We start from the raw sequence: 15,774 nt of genomic DNA on the forward strand, positions 1-15,774 counted from the left end.
AAAGAAGAATCAAGGTATCTCTAGTTGGGTTGTTGAGAGGAGGAAGAAAAGGGGAAACCTGAGCTGGGTATATATGCGCATTTACCTTTGTGTCTGAGGGGTTGCATTTTTGCGCAGCTTCTTATCCCAAATCTGCCAGTGTGTGCAGTTCTTGAGGCCAAATATTTTGCTAGCTGAAGTTTAGTGCAGGGTTGCAGTGATGAGAGAACAGACAAGCTTCTGGGGAAACACAGTATTGTTAAATCTATTTTATAAAGTAATAATGGGATCAAGTCTGTCAGTACATGGCTGCATCACTCCCAACTTCATACAATTTTAAACCAATATATTTAATTAAATAACGTTTAATGTAGTATTAACAAGTAACCTTTCTCATTAAGCAATTACAGCACAATTTTTTTTGTAAAAATATTTTTGTCTTTAATTCTACAGAGTGTAGGATAAATTCATCTGGTTTCAGTATTCTAGTAATGTCCCTACTGAAAGAATAAGAGCAATTTGTGAAAGAAGCTCAAAAATAGCCACAAATTTTCATGTTTGCAATTTTCCAGGAGAACAAATTATAATCTTCAACACTTTGCTCATCTCTAGTTTCATCAGCTAACAAAACAACAAAAAAGTACTTTTATTGATCTGTTCCATAATCTTTTATAAAAGTGCTTTAGCTGTGAATTATTTCATTTGGGAATTTACAGCTTGTGTATTTAGCATTTGCAAGCAGAATTGTCATTGTTTCCTGTAATTTTATATCTCTTTGCAGAAGTTCCATATAACTGTGAAAAGAGTCTATCTGTATCTACTCCTAATTTTTCAAATCCCAAATCATCCCTAAAAGGCAACTAATTGACAATTAAAAGTTGAATTACTTTAATAATCTACTTCTGATTTCATCTGCTATTTTGTATAACTCCGCAGCACATTTTTTCCACAAACAGCTTCTCTTGTTAACTCCAGGCTTTCATTGCTTCATCAAATTACCTTTGCAATTTTATGGGCATATTCTTGAAGAATTTTTTTTCATTTTCTGCTTTATGTTTTCAGTCACTATATCAGTATATGTACTAAGACAGAAATTGCAACTGGATTATTTTATACACAAAGCAAACTCATTTGGCACTAATACTATTTTAGTACTTCAGTCCCTCTCACCATTTAGAGCAGGAATGTTGAAATCTCCATGCGTGGCCTGGCATTGTAGTCCAGAAAAAGAAGTGGTTAAAGAATGATGGGCTCTATGTTTAGTAAAAGCTTATTTTTAAAGCAGTGTTTGGGGAAGAATACTTTCTGTGTTGATTCAGCCCAACCCATCTGCAAGCTCCTCACTAGTCATTTTGAGACAGCTGTAAAGCACACAAAAAGCAGTTGCAAGCATTTTAACGGTTCCCACAATTACATAATTAATTAATTAATTGAAGCTTAAATCTGGTTGAAATGACTCTTGTTACTTTAGATTTAAAGTCATAAGTTTGTATCAAAACTTGTATCCTTTAAGTGTCAAATCTGAGTTGGATCTTGGTTGATCCATAATAATCCATAATCAATAGCCAAACACACAATTTTTGATATGCGCTGGACTGTGGCATGTACTGTGTTTATGGCCACGCAGAGTTCTATAAGATATGCAAATTCCTCTTGCATATCCCTCTGCAGCAGAATGCTTTGTCCCAGAATCTGGCTTAATAACTGCCATATTAATAAGTTAGCTGCCAGACTCAACAATACCATCAGCATTATAAGCAGTTGTATTAAAGCGATTCTGACTTACTGGCTTCCTGCTCCGAGCCATATAGCACCGCCAGCTTTACAAAGGCAAGATGTAACTAGTGAGAGAATACAGAAAAATTATGAACAACTCACTCCTACTTGTGCATGCCTACCTTCCTCATTTATCAGCTAGAAGACTCAAATCCAGGAAGCCCCCACTGGCATTTGCACAACATCTGCCCAAGAACTTTAACACCGATTCCCAATAGAAAGTCAAATGGGTTGCTGAACACCCAGACATAAGACACATAAGTGACCCCACAAAAAAGGTGCCAGACTTTGAGCTACCATATCAGCAATGGACAATCCTGGATAGGATTCGCACCTCACATGGCATCTGCCAGGACTCCCTGTATAAATGGGACATCGTATCTTCCTTTCAGTGGGACTGCAGTTGTCCCATGTTAAGCTGTGGATCACATCATGGCGGGCTGTAAGATGAGGGCAGATACCAGTCCAGTATCTGATTATTTTTGTTTTCATATAAACAATTCTGCTCTTCAATGGCCAAGATATTGGTATTTGAGCATATTTTTAACATTAATTTTTTTCTGCTTGACTAATCTAGGTAAAATATTAATATATATTGCTAGCCTATGTATGATATTTCATACACTAAATAAATAAACTCCGTTTGGGATGGGAAAGACCATACAATATAGGAGATAGAGGGGAAGGCCAGCACTTTTAGACTTAGGGAGACTGCAACACATGATAGACATAAACTTAGGTTCTCCCAAAACTATATAATGCTTAGAGAGGGAAATGGAGGACAAAGAGATTTCTAGTCTTTATTCCTACATTTTGATTTCCCCAATTAGTCTCACATTATCTTTTTTTTTATTTAAAAAGTTTTACAATACATTTTAACTTTAATCCCCCCCTCCCCCACCCCTATCCAACCCTCCCTATCCCTCCCCCCCACTCCCTCCCCCCCCCGACTTCCCAGAGCTAAATACAGGGCATAAAATCAAAAAACAAACATAGACACCCTTATGTTATCAACAATAAACTATAAATTCTATCTCTCTCTAGCTCATATAAAATGAATACAAACAATATTAACATTACAAATAAAGTAGAGAAAAAAAGAGAGGAAAACAGAAAAAAAGCTTTGCTCAAAATAAATTTTCTTAATCCCAGTCCTTATTCATATTAATTTCAAAAAAGAAAAAGAAAAAGAAAAAAGAAAAGAAAAAAAACAAAAAACTTTCACCTGCTATTTACATTCTCCCACCTTTCTCTAATTTCCAAACAATTTCTCAGTTACACGCCAAAAGCGCCTATCTCTGTTAGTCTTAATAATCTCCAACCAAACTAAACTACGATCAAAAATAATTCTTGCATGTATCACACCAAATGTCTCACAGTTCCAAATCATCCTTAAATTCAAATAAAAGTTCAAATACAAAGAATATATATAAAAAAGATTTAGGCAATCTCTAAGACAACTTGTTATTAATTAGGAGCTTACATACCCATTCTTAGTTCAACACATACTTTAAATCCATTACCCTAATATACTTTTCTAGCAAGCAATCTTAAATTGTGTAAAATATTAACAAAAAGAAAAAAAAAGAAAAAAAAACCTTCTTTCTCCTCTATAATAATTTTACTCCATTGACATTCTAATCTAAAAATTAATCAGCAATCTTAACGCCCCAAAACTTTTGGAGCACCTCTGTCATGACCCCCAAAACTTCTTTAGACCGCTCCTCTCTCACATCTTCACTGTAAGCACGCTTTGGAGATTCCATAACTTTCTGCTGATCTTGCTCTTGCTCTTGCTCTCGTCTCGCTCTTCTTAGGGCGGCACGCGTCCTCTTTTGGCCTCCTGCAGCAACCGATGAAACTGTGACTTGATCCCCTCCAACACCATTGTCCTCTGTCTGTCTATCTGTAACATCTTGAGGCTTTCCCCCACCGTATCCTTTTGCAGCTTCCAAAAATGATAGGGGGGTTGCTTTTAACACATTACTATAAAAATCACGTGCCTGAGCCACAGTAACCAAATGATGTCTTTTACCTTCATACGTCGCCACCAATCCAACTGGAATCTCCCATCTAAACTTAATATCACGTTTCTTAAGTTCCTGTACCAAAAATGCAAAATCTTTCCTTCTCCTTAGGATCTTCGGAGGGATCTCTTTTAAAACCAAAACTTCTTGCTCATCCACTACCAAATTAGTATCATAAGCAGCTTGAATAACTTCATCTCTCATTACTCTCTTTGTAAAATAGACCACCACATCTCTGGGTAACTTCTTCTGTCTTGCAATCCATGAATTTACACGAAAAACTTTGTCCATATTTCCCTTAATTTCAGATGCTGACTGGCCCAGTACCCCTTCCAGAGCCTCAGAAATCAGCTGCTTTAAATCTTCTTTACCATTCTCCTTTAAACCCCTAATTCTAATAGCATACTGCATCTGATTATACTGAACAAGGCTCAATTCTTCGTCCTTTTTATCTCTTATATTTGCATTTTCTAATACCTTTGCTTCTAATATAGAGTTCTTTTGACTGAGATCCTCCACTTTTATATCCAGCTGTAGCACACATTCAGCTACGGATTCAACCTTAGACAAAATGTCCCGCCTCATTGCTCTCAGCTTCTCTTCTATCTTCTTCTCCAATTTCTCCATTTTCTCCTCCATTTTCTCCTCCAGCTTTTTCAACTTTTCATCCATCATATCAGACATCAATTGTACATGTTTTCCAAGAGCGTCTTGTAAATCCTTAAGCGTCAATGCCGGGGGAGATGCAGGAGGAAACAAAGCTTGCAATGAGGTCTCTTGCACCAGGGAAGACCCCACATTCCGAAGAGCTTTAGAAGTTTTAGCCGCCATCTTCCCCCACTTTCACTTATTACTCACTTTCACTTTGAAGCTATAAAATCCATTGAGCTAGAGAGTAAAAATAAAGAGTCCATTTCACCTTGACCTCCTGTACCGCTCTGCCTGCTTCTTGATAATCAAAAGTATTTCCATTTGGCAGGGGTGGTTGCTAACGCCTGGCTCTGCTCCAATAATCCCAGAGCAGAGGCGCTGCGCAGCTCGGAGCAACCCAGGCTTCGGGGGGGCTCATCCTTCAGCCGCCCAAGCTCTCAGCTCAGGCGGCCCCAGAGAGCTCAACCCCTACCTGGGGCCTCACCCCCTCCTCTTCTCCCGAGGAGGGGGCTTCAAATCCATCTAAACAGCTGATCGGCGCTGTTTACGATGGAAAAACACAGCTGCGGAGCGGGCAGCCCGAAAACGGCTGTCTTCGGCGTCGCGTCGCCACCGGAAGTCAGTCTCACATTATCTTATCCTATCTTGTTGGTCTATAACCATTTGCATCCAAACTCAGCACATTGTCTCCATCCTAACAGTAAAAGATGCCATAAGGTTTATTAAATTATCCCAATCTCAACTTCTAACAGCAGTTGGTCTACTTTGACTGAGTTTGGAAGGTAAGCAGGGTTGAGCTTGGTTAACATAAGACTGTTATATCAGGATTGCAACACTCTAGATAAGTGTTTCTCAGATTTGGCAATTTTAAGATCTATAATTACTATCCTTGCTGAGATCTAATAAACACCTGGATTTTTTTTCAATGTGATAACTTTGGTGCTTAATTAAGGTAAAGGTATAACTTTTCCAGTCATGATTGACTCTAGGGGGCAGTGCTCATATTTGTTTCTTAGCCAAGGGAGCCAACATTGTCTGAAGACATTTCCATGGTCATGTGGCCAGCATGAATATACACTGAGGGTCATGGAATGCTGTTATCTTCCCGCCGAAATGGTACCTATTTATTTACTCACATTTGCATACTTTCAAAATACTAAGTGGGCAGGAACTGGGGCAAGTAATAGGAGTTCACCCTGTCACACAGTGCTCGGCTTTTGAACCCAGGCTGTCAGCTTTCCAGCTAACAATCTCAGCATCTTTAACTGCTGAGCCAGCATGCCTCCCAATGGTGCTTAATTAGGTTACCTTTAAAATGGTTGTGTTATATATTCTTCCAACCAATATGGTCCTAAGCTTTGTTTTGCCAATTGGGCCCACAATACTTGCTGATGCCATTGATCTTATTTTAGGTCTCTTTCATGGATGCTTTTTATCAAGTGGGATCCATTCTATAATTGCCTTGGTCCACCTGCCATCAGTTCTTCTTGCTATGTGACCAGCTCATTTTCGTTTCTTTTACTCTCTTGGTGATATCGTACGTATACTTTTGTTTGTTCTATAATCCATGTACAGGTTTTTCTATCTTGTCTTGTAATGCTGAGCATATATCTTTCCATGGCTCTTTGTGCCATTCATAGCTTTTGTATCAATTGTGAGGTTAGTGTTCATGTTTCACCGACATATGTTAGAGCAGGTAACACACACTGATCAAAAACTTTTCTCTTCCGGCATAGGGGAGGTTGTTCTTGAAAATTATGCATAGCTTGCCAAATGCCTGCCAACCACATTTAATACGCCATTCAATTGTCTTTATTGTATCACCTTCCATTAAGATCCATTGGCCAAGAGGTCTTTATCGTGCAGTGGATAGACAATGGCTAAATTGATGATGATGATGATGATGATGATGATGATATATTCTTAAGGACTAAGTTTGATTCTGCTCAACCAGAAAAGCAAGATAAAGATACTGGAGTTAGCTGGGCCTATTTTGGATACACAAAATAGACATGCTTAAATCACTTATCATATTGCACTGATTTCAATACTTTCAGCACTCATTCATTTATGAAGAAAGGCTTTTTGTTCACATGAAATGCTTCTTTCACTTTTGTAAAGCTTTTTTTTCTCTTCAAACTTCTGTAAATGTCTACCTTTAAGAGATCATTATCTGGTATGTATAAAATCACTATGGCCATAATTGGTGGTGTTCAAATCAATGGAGTGTTTCATATAATATGTTTGAGATCAAAGTGCCAGGCTTGTAGAAATCAATAGGACTTTAACACAGTGTTAAATTCTAATGATTTCAAACAGACTTACTGCCATATTGATTTTGCAAAACAAAAGCAAGGCATACTGCAGAAGAGAGGATGCATCTTATCAGAATAAATGACAAAACAGCTTGCCAAATTTATGAGCTTTTTCTGTCACACAGAATTCTTTGGACATCATTGTGGTCATCCTTTTTTTCTTTTTTTAAAGGTAAAAAGCAATGTGATGCTTTCTTAGTTGTTAAAATGAGGAGAAAATAATATGTCATTTAAATAAAGAGGAAAATAGTTCAATCAAGACTTAAGGTAATTGGATCACAAATCCAATTACCCTCCTTGGTAAGATAGTTGTCCTCTCCAAAAGCGAGTTAATAAAAAAATAAATTAACTCAGAGTTTGGATATAAAATGCTTAGGAAAAAATAGGATTTTGAAAGAAAGGTTTTCATTACCAGTAAATACTGATTTAAAACTAAAATTATGAAGAAAAACAACATAGATATTATATTAATGAGAATTCTTCAAAGCTGCCGACAGCATTCTTTGGTTGAGTATATTGCAGTTGTATAATGCATATTTTATTTCATGACATGTCATTCAAAAGATTCAGATGTTACTTGATATAATGAATGAAAGAAAAAAAAATTCCTAATATTTTCCTTTTTTGTTCCATCTGCATTCCTGGTGCCCCTCTCCCACCATCCCACATGATCCAGCATTGATGGTTCTCCTTGCAAGTAAATAGCGGCTGCAGTTGACCTGGTGATGCCATAGATTTCAGTATGAAAATGCAGCCCAAGAATTGTAAAACCTCTTTGAACTTTAAAATGTTTCAGAATCAGAATTGTCATTGAGGCACTCAAATCCTCCATGGATACCTTTTGATCAGAATCTTAAGGTTGAAAAACAAATGACATAGTTCATTCAAATGTGGAAAATTTACTAGAATTGCCAAATTTGTCTTCCCATTCTGCTCTCTGGAGTCATACTGCAAGATGCCAGAATATCATTATTTATGGCAAGGACTTTTTGATGCCAGCTTTCAGTTCTAAAGTTCCTGATGTAAGTAGTGGGGTTTTGTGTGAACCTTTCCACAGCAGTAGTTAGCAATGCCACATCCAACACCTGGGCACTTCTCTGCAGGTATCTGTAGGGTAAGGCAGGACTCGCAACTTCCAAGTTGCCATTTCTTTCCTAGAAGACTGGATATATCTGGCTGAACATCATCATATAATATCACATCAAGGTGAGAGATAAAGGATGACCAAGAGGACTAGTACCATAGGCAGCGTAAAGAACTCCTACACTGGCAGTGAAACCTTTAGCTTCCTGTCAGGAAAACAAGGGGAGAAATCTGTCACTCAGCAAGTGAATCATCTTGCTTTTTTTTGCCAACTTCTGCTGACTTTCAGGAGGAGAAAAAGTTTGTCAGCAACTAAGATTGCTCTGAAAAGCAAATGGCTTTTATTTCTACTTATTGATCCCACTCGATCTGTGGTTTATGTTTTTAGCCAACAACTAAGCAAAAGGTTTTGTTTAAAAGGTCTACAACAATGCTTTCCTTTGCTCCTAGAAATGGACTATATTGCTGCACTAAAGATATTTAGTTCTTTCTTAGGTAAATTTCTGTGTAGGATTCCGAGACATATTTCAAACTTGCAAACCAAGTAGAGTTTTCCTAGAGCAAAATTTTAAATCACATAACTACTATTGTCCAACCCAAATGATTCCTGCATAACCTTACCCACTTTGCATGTAGTTAAATAGCACACCTAGTAGTGTTTCTTTCTCTAGAGTGTAATTAGAATTTCTTGCCTCAAAAATCTTCTACTGAGATGCTTAATTGCAAGAGACAGGATCACGTCTGCATATACACAGATTATTATGTCAGGACTGTATGCTATTTCATCTCTCTCTATCTCTCTGTCTCTCACCTTATATGCATGGCATAGAGGCAGACATTATTTCCTTCATTGTAATGATTTATATAAAAAACCCCACTACATTTCTTAAATAAAACTAGGATTTTGTTTTAGTGGAAAATCTTTTGGACCATCCTATACCATGTCAATCAGAAGGTCGGCAGTTTGGTGGGTCGAATCCTGAGTGCCGCGTAACAGAGTGAGCGCCTGTTACTTGTCCCAGCTTCTGCCAACCTAGCAGTTCGAAAGCACGTAAAAAAGCAAGTAGAAAAATAGGGACCACTATGGTGGGAAGGTAACAGCGTTCCGTGCGCCTTTGGGGTCTAGTCATGCCAGCCACATGACCACGGAGACATCCTCGGACAAGTGCTGGCTCTTCGGCTGTGAAACAGAGATGAGCATCGGCCCCTAGAGTCAGAAACGACTAGCACACATATGCGGGGGAACCTTTACCTTTACCTTTTATCTTTGAAGAACTGAAGAACTGAAGAAGCTTCTTGGATGAGAAGTGAAATGTTTTTAAAAGAAAAAAATAATAAGAAAGTTCTGTTGTCTTTTGGAAAAAGCACTTATATCAAAGATCAGGAATAAGAACAATTGGGAAAGGAAATCGTATGTGCAATAGTCCAACCAATTGATCATTCAGGAAATTAAGGACTGGAATAGCCCCAATAAATTGCTGTCCAAACTATGCTTGAGACCTCAGTTCATGAAGAAAAAAGCCCACCAGTTTTCTAGAATATACTATTAGCACCTTTCTTCTAATGTTCTAGCCAAACTTTCTGGAGCAATGAAGAACAAAATACATGACAGCTTTTCAGGGCCTTCAAACAATGAGTCCCGCAGACATGTCAAACTTGCAACATCACATGATGCCGTGCAAAGTATTGGAGCTTTTTCCCCATTGCTGGCAATGGGGTGGGCACGGTTTCCTTGTGACACATCTGGCCCGCAGGCTGGCAGTTTGACATCCCTGGTCCAAAATTCATAGAACTAGAATTTGTCCAGGTTCAATTTGTCCAGAATTCAATCTGACTTTTAGCCAGGAGATATTAGGGAATTCTAAATTACCCTGAAGACTTTTACATATTTAAAATCTTACCATGCTACATAGGTGGCTATAAAATAAAACCTTAACTCAATGCACCATTCAACGGGACGGAATCTCCATTAAATCTAAACATTTCTTAAATTCAGATTTATTTCCTCCAACTTGCCTCATTTGTATAACCATGTCATTGATATAAATGGTGTTATTTGTAATAAAACCTCGATTTGACCAGATACAGCAACAAGTAGTATTTGATGGTGGAGTCTGAACAAAAGATCAATCTGTGATATTCTAAATAAGGGTTTCCATAATTCTGCCAAACTGATACAAGTGCTTTTTTGTGTGTTATTTCTTCTGAAAAAGAAGAAAATTTAAGGTGACAGCTTTATTTGGAAAGACTGATGAAAGCAATAAAAATATATACCTTCTTGTCACAGTGCTTTTTTGGGGAGATAAGTCAGATATGCTGTTAAGGTTTTTTTTACCATAAAAAACATACATCAAACTACATTATACATTAAAAATTCACAAAGAAAAGTAATTAAAATAAGATGTGCTTCCAACTGCAAGGTAAAACAGAAAGAGATAACACCTCTGTGCCAAATAAATGGCCTTGCGATATTATGTAATGATAGTCCAGGTATCTCTGACTGAAGTATTTAAAAACAAGCTCCCCACTCCTACGTGTGCCATATACTTTCTGTCTCAGAAGATTCTCTTAGGAGAGGAATAAAAACACATTTGGGCCATCCAGATATAAGAAGATTTTTTAAAAAACCCAATATATTGTATTTTGTAGATTAATTTTGTTGAAGTCTCACATTTTATCCTTGTAACCGAGGATATTACAATGGGCTGAATGTTACCACTGTTCAGAGGATTACCAGCTGGATAAGCAGCTGTACTCATAAGTGTTCATCAATGGACCTGCATCAGACTGAAGGGTTGGAGGTAAAGAGAATATAAGAGAGTTTGACATTGATCACATGTTGTTGTTGTTTTAAAAATGGCCTAAATGTGGTATGGAGTAGTTCTTTATCATTTACAGGTAAGCTGGCAAAGGAAGCTGTTGCTCTAAAAGACCACACCAACTTCTATACCACCAGCTTTGTGATACAAAGACATATAGTAGAAGCATTGTTGTATTCTCATGCAATGTTCTTCCATGAAAGAACCCCAAAACACAGAGGCAACAAATTCTCACTTTTTATCCTGCCATACTAACTTTTTACAACCAGAGAAAAAGGGAATCTGGCCATTTTTGTGGAATAATAAAACTGTTCCTCTGCTTTAGCCTCTGAAAGAAGGAAAAAAAATCTCAGAGATAGAGTGAATGAAATCTTCCCCCTTGAATCTTGCAAGGAAACCCCACATTAAGATGCACAGTAATATGGCTTTGCTTTTCAGAACATTGGAAGCCCTGTGATGCTACGGATAAGGCTGCCTGCATTGAAGCTTGTAAAAAGAATACTAGCACAGGAATTAAAAGATGCCAATAGTGTAATAGTGAATATAAGAAGCAGCTCATTGCAAGAAACAAACCAGTTGATGTACGCCATGGCTGCAGTTATAACTGGAGACCTTGGATGCAAAATCAACAAGCAAGAAAAAAAAAGCTAAATAATGCATCACCCGAATGGAAAACTGGTTTGGAAAATAAGATCAGAAGCAAGCAAACTACAGTAGAACAGATGAAAGAAAAGAAGCTGAGAAACAAGAAGACCAAAGACTATTTGATCAAAAAAATATCAGCTAAATACAAGGAAAATCAAAGAAGTACTGAAAATAATAAAGCAGCAAATAACAGCCAAGGCCAAGAAAATCATCAGTTACAAAACTCAAATTGCACACTACAGGCAGAATTTACATTTTCATTGGAATCAGGAACATCTTTTACCAATCCATCAGTGGACAAACTGCAATGAAACAGCCAACACCTGACAAAGAAAATACAGTGCAGTTTTGGATACAGTTATGGGACAAATGAAAGAACTTGTAATAATAGCAAAATTGGTGGGAAAATGGTAAAGAAAGAATTGATCAGCACCAGGTAAAGACGAATTACATGGGCTTTGGTTGAAGCACCTGACTTGGTCTGCCTCCATTCATTGCCAAGAAATTTAACAACGTATTACAAGGTTAAATTGAAGAGTGGCTAACATTTGCAAAACCTACCTGATCATGAAAGATCCAACAAAAGGGGCAGCACCAGAAAATTAAAAATCAATTACCTGCTATCAACAACTTTTAGATTGCTAACTGGTGTGATAGCTGATGCAGACCAACAGCATCTAGTTGAAAACAAACTCTTTCCACCTGAGCAGAAAGGAAACTGTCAAAACAAAAGGTCAACTTGTAATTGACTACATGATTCTGGAAAAATGCAAGAAAAGGGAAACCAATTTGATTGTAGCTTTGATTGACTACAAGAAGGCATTCAACTCTTTGCCACATGATTGAATAATCAAGTGCCTAGAAATAACAAAGGTCAGTAAAAACATTTTGAAGCTTTGTGCAAAGGCATAATGGAAGACAAGGTTGCTGGTGAATGATTGGGAGAGGTTAATATCAAGAAAGGAATCTTTCAAGGACACTCACTATCTGTACTACTATTTGCCATTGCACTGATTCCTCTCTCAACAATACTGAACACGTATTGAGTACTGGCTGAACATATACAGTAATGAATACTGGCTTTCAAACATAAAAAACTCCACCTGTCAGGCTTTCTTACCTTCTTTATATGAGTAATCTGAAGCTGTATGGAAAAACACAATCTGAGAAATACTACTTAAAACTGTCAGAATATACAGTCAAGATATTGCAATGCAGTTTGGACTGGACAAATGTGCCATTCTCACCATCAAAAGGGGAAAGTAGTGAAAATTAAAGGAATCAATATGCCCCATGGAAATAACATCAAAGGTCTGGATGAAGAAAATGACTACAAATACCTGGGCATCTTTCAGGCTGAAAACATCAAGCATAGTGAAGTCAAGAAGACGATTGATGGTGAATACATCAGAAGAGTGAAGAAGATCTTAAAGTCCAAACTAAGTGGAAGAAATACTATCAAGGTTATTAATACCTGGGCAATTCCAGTCATTAGATATACAGCTGGAATAGTGGACTGATCTCAAGTTGAAGTAGAAGCCCTGGATAGGAAGACCAGAAAAATAATGACAATGAAGCATGCCCTTCATCCATACAGAAACATTGACAGACTTTCTTTACTAACCAGGTGGCCATGGAATGTTGTGAGTACACCAGAGAGCCAAAAAAAGTGGGGGGGAAGCATTGAAAGTATATCTGAAGGACAGTGAAGAAGATGCACTGAAGCTGGTATACCATGAATATCAAAGAGACAAAACTGGCCTATAAGAAACACCAAATGAAGACTAGAAAAGAGACATAGCAAAGAAAAGAGCCTTGGTGGAGCAGTGGGCTAATGCCTCCTTAAGTAACACCAGCTGCCTGCAATTAGTGCAGGTTCGCATCCCACCAGACTCAAGGTTGACTCAGCCTTCCATCCTTCCGAGGTAGGTAAAATGAGGACCCAGATTGTTGGGGGCAATTAAGCTTGACTTTGTAATAATGCCGCTTGGGGGTGTGTGTGAAAGCCCTAATAAGCAGGCATATACATAGAATGAAGGCTACTGCTAAGCTTGTAAGCCGCCCTGAGTCTTCGGAGAAGGGCGGGATATAAATGGAATTAAAAAAAATATTACATAGCCAGTATATATAAATAAATTAGGAGGTGAAATAACAAGAAGACCTTGCAAGAGCTGGAGAGCTGAAGAAAGAGACTGAGGCTAATTTTGACTGCACAAGACCAAGTCTTGAGAACAAATGCTAAGAAGAAAGTAATGGAGAGCAAATGCCGTCTCTGCAAAGAAGCTGAAGAAACAGTGGACCACCCAATTAGCTGCTGCAAGAAGACCATATGGACTGATTACAAGCAACAGCATGACAAAGTAGCAACATTGATGTAATGGAAAATCTGCAAGAAATACCATTGGCCTCCAAACAAAAAACTGATGGAATAACAAAATAGACAGTATGATAGAAAATGAAGTCACTAAAATGTTCTGGGACTTTAGAATTCAAACAGACAGGCACCTGACACATAACATCCCAGAATTAATAATTATTGATAAGAAAGACAAAAAACTCTAGACAGTGGATGTGGCAGTACCTAGAGACTGCAAAGTATAACAGAAAGAATTAGAGAATAATCACAAATGTTGTGATTCAGGGTCAGCCTGTGGGTTCGGCAGTTGGGTCGGACGACTCAGAGGAGGAGGAGGAGGGGTATGTGGAAGAGCTTGCTGAGGGGGTTGGACAGCTTGATGAGAGCCCTCAGCCAGGCCCCTCTCATCTGGTCACGACGCAGACCCAGCTGTGTGAGCCTGACAGCGTGGATGAAGATGACCCACAGCTGGCCCTGTTCAAGGACGCCCGACGCAGGAGGCAGTCAATCAGGAGTAAACAGAGGAAGGCAATGGGGCTCCTCGGAAGGAGGCAGAGAGAAGCCTCACCCTGAACTGTATTTAAGGGGGAATGCGTGGGAGGGCTGGTTTGCTGAAGGCAACCGCTTTAATAGTTCTTGTTTCATAGCTCCTGTTTCATGGTTGGTGTCTTGTTTTGCTCTGTTTTATCTTAATAAATTTGGCAGGCTTAATTCCAGCCTCTTGCCGTTTGTAAAGGGGTTGTCCCTGCCTTTTCTGCAGGGCCGGTAGCAGGCTGGTACAGAACAACAAAATATAAAGACCTGCAAACAGAAATAGGACAATTGTGGCAAAAGAAGCAAAGATAGTACCAATAGTAATAAGTGCTCCAGATTATATAACATCCGAAGCACTACTTGAATACCATTAGCATTGGTAAACTTGCCTTTAGTCAATTGCAAAAGGCAGCTTTACTTGGAATAGTTTAAACCCTGAGATGATACTTTTAACACCATCAGACAACCACACGTGCCTATCCCAGACTCTTGAGAAAGATTTGATAGGTGGCAAAAATGCCAAATCCAGTTTAAGCATCTGGATGACTGTGCAACCAACCATACTAATAAAAAGTAGATTCTGCAAACCTGGTATTTGCTTGTTTTAGAGCATTGTAGAAGCATATTATAGACTAGAGCATTGCAACACATAATTTAAACGTTAGTATCCTGATACTGAGTGTGAAAAGTATACAATGTGAAGGAATCCAAGTATGTCATTGGCCTTTGTAAATATCATTGCCGTGCTTATCAAATTCATTGTGTATTATGTTTGGCCTGAAAGAGCTCCTAATATTATTTTTGTCCATCACTTCATTCCATTTGTTAGTGATAAGACAATTGAATATCATTTTGCCTATCCTCCTAAAAGAAGGAAGGATGTACATGTCCATGACTCACTAAGAATAATGCTCTATATCAGCCATTCCTCTTTTAACATCAACTGTTAGAGATCACAGCTGATCCAACACAGCCTGCCCCAACCTCAGGCCTTGCAGATCAAACTTCATGATCACTCAAAAGACTTTGGCCTATGAGATAATTGCCTTTTGGAAAGCATTCTGGAGATCCCACCATTATCTAAAAATGTTACAGAGAAATAAACGTCTAGCATTATTTATTTACATATCAAATATAGAAACCGCCCATCTGACTCAAAGAATGATTCTAGGCAATGTACAATTAAAAACATAAAAACTTAAAAACCATATAAAAATTGTCTCCCACCAGGAGGCAGTTTAAACAAGAATAAAATAATTAGTTTAAAAGATGGGGGAGGCCTTCAAGGCACTAACCAACTCCAAGTTTGCGTGCATCTCTGCAAGCCCCAAGCAAGTTGGCAGAGCCAGGTCTTCAGACCGTTCCAAAAGGCCAGAAAAAAAGTGTGGGGGTGTCATCTAATCTGTTCTTAGAATGTTCCAAAGGATGGGGATGATGGTCACTATTATTGCTCATTTACCATTATTTACTCACCTATCATTATTACTCCTAGCATCATTACTCACACAAGCCAAATATCTCTACATAAATGATAATGCCATAAAACCTATTTTGTTGTTCTCCAAAGCAGCTTTTTTGCCATTAAATTG

This window comes from Vipera ursinii, assembly GCF_947247035.1.
Source record: "Vipera ursinii genome assembly, chromosome: 4".
NCBI classification, from domain to species: Eukaryota; Metazoa; Chordata; class Lepidosauria; order Squamata; family Viperidae; genus Vipera; species Vipera ursinii.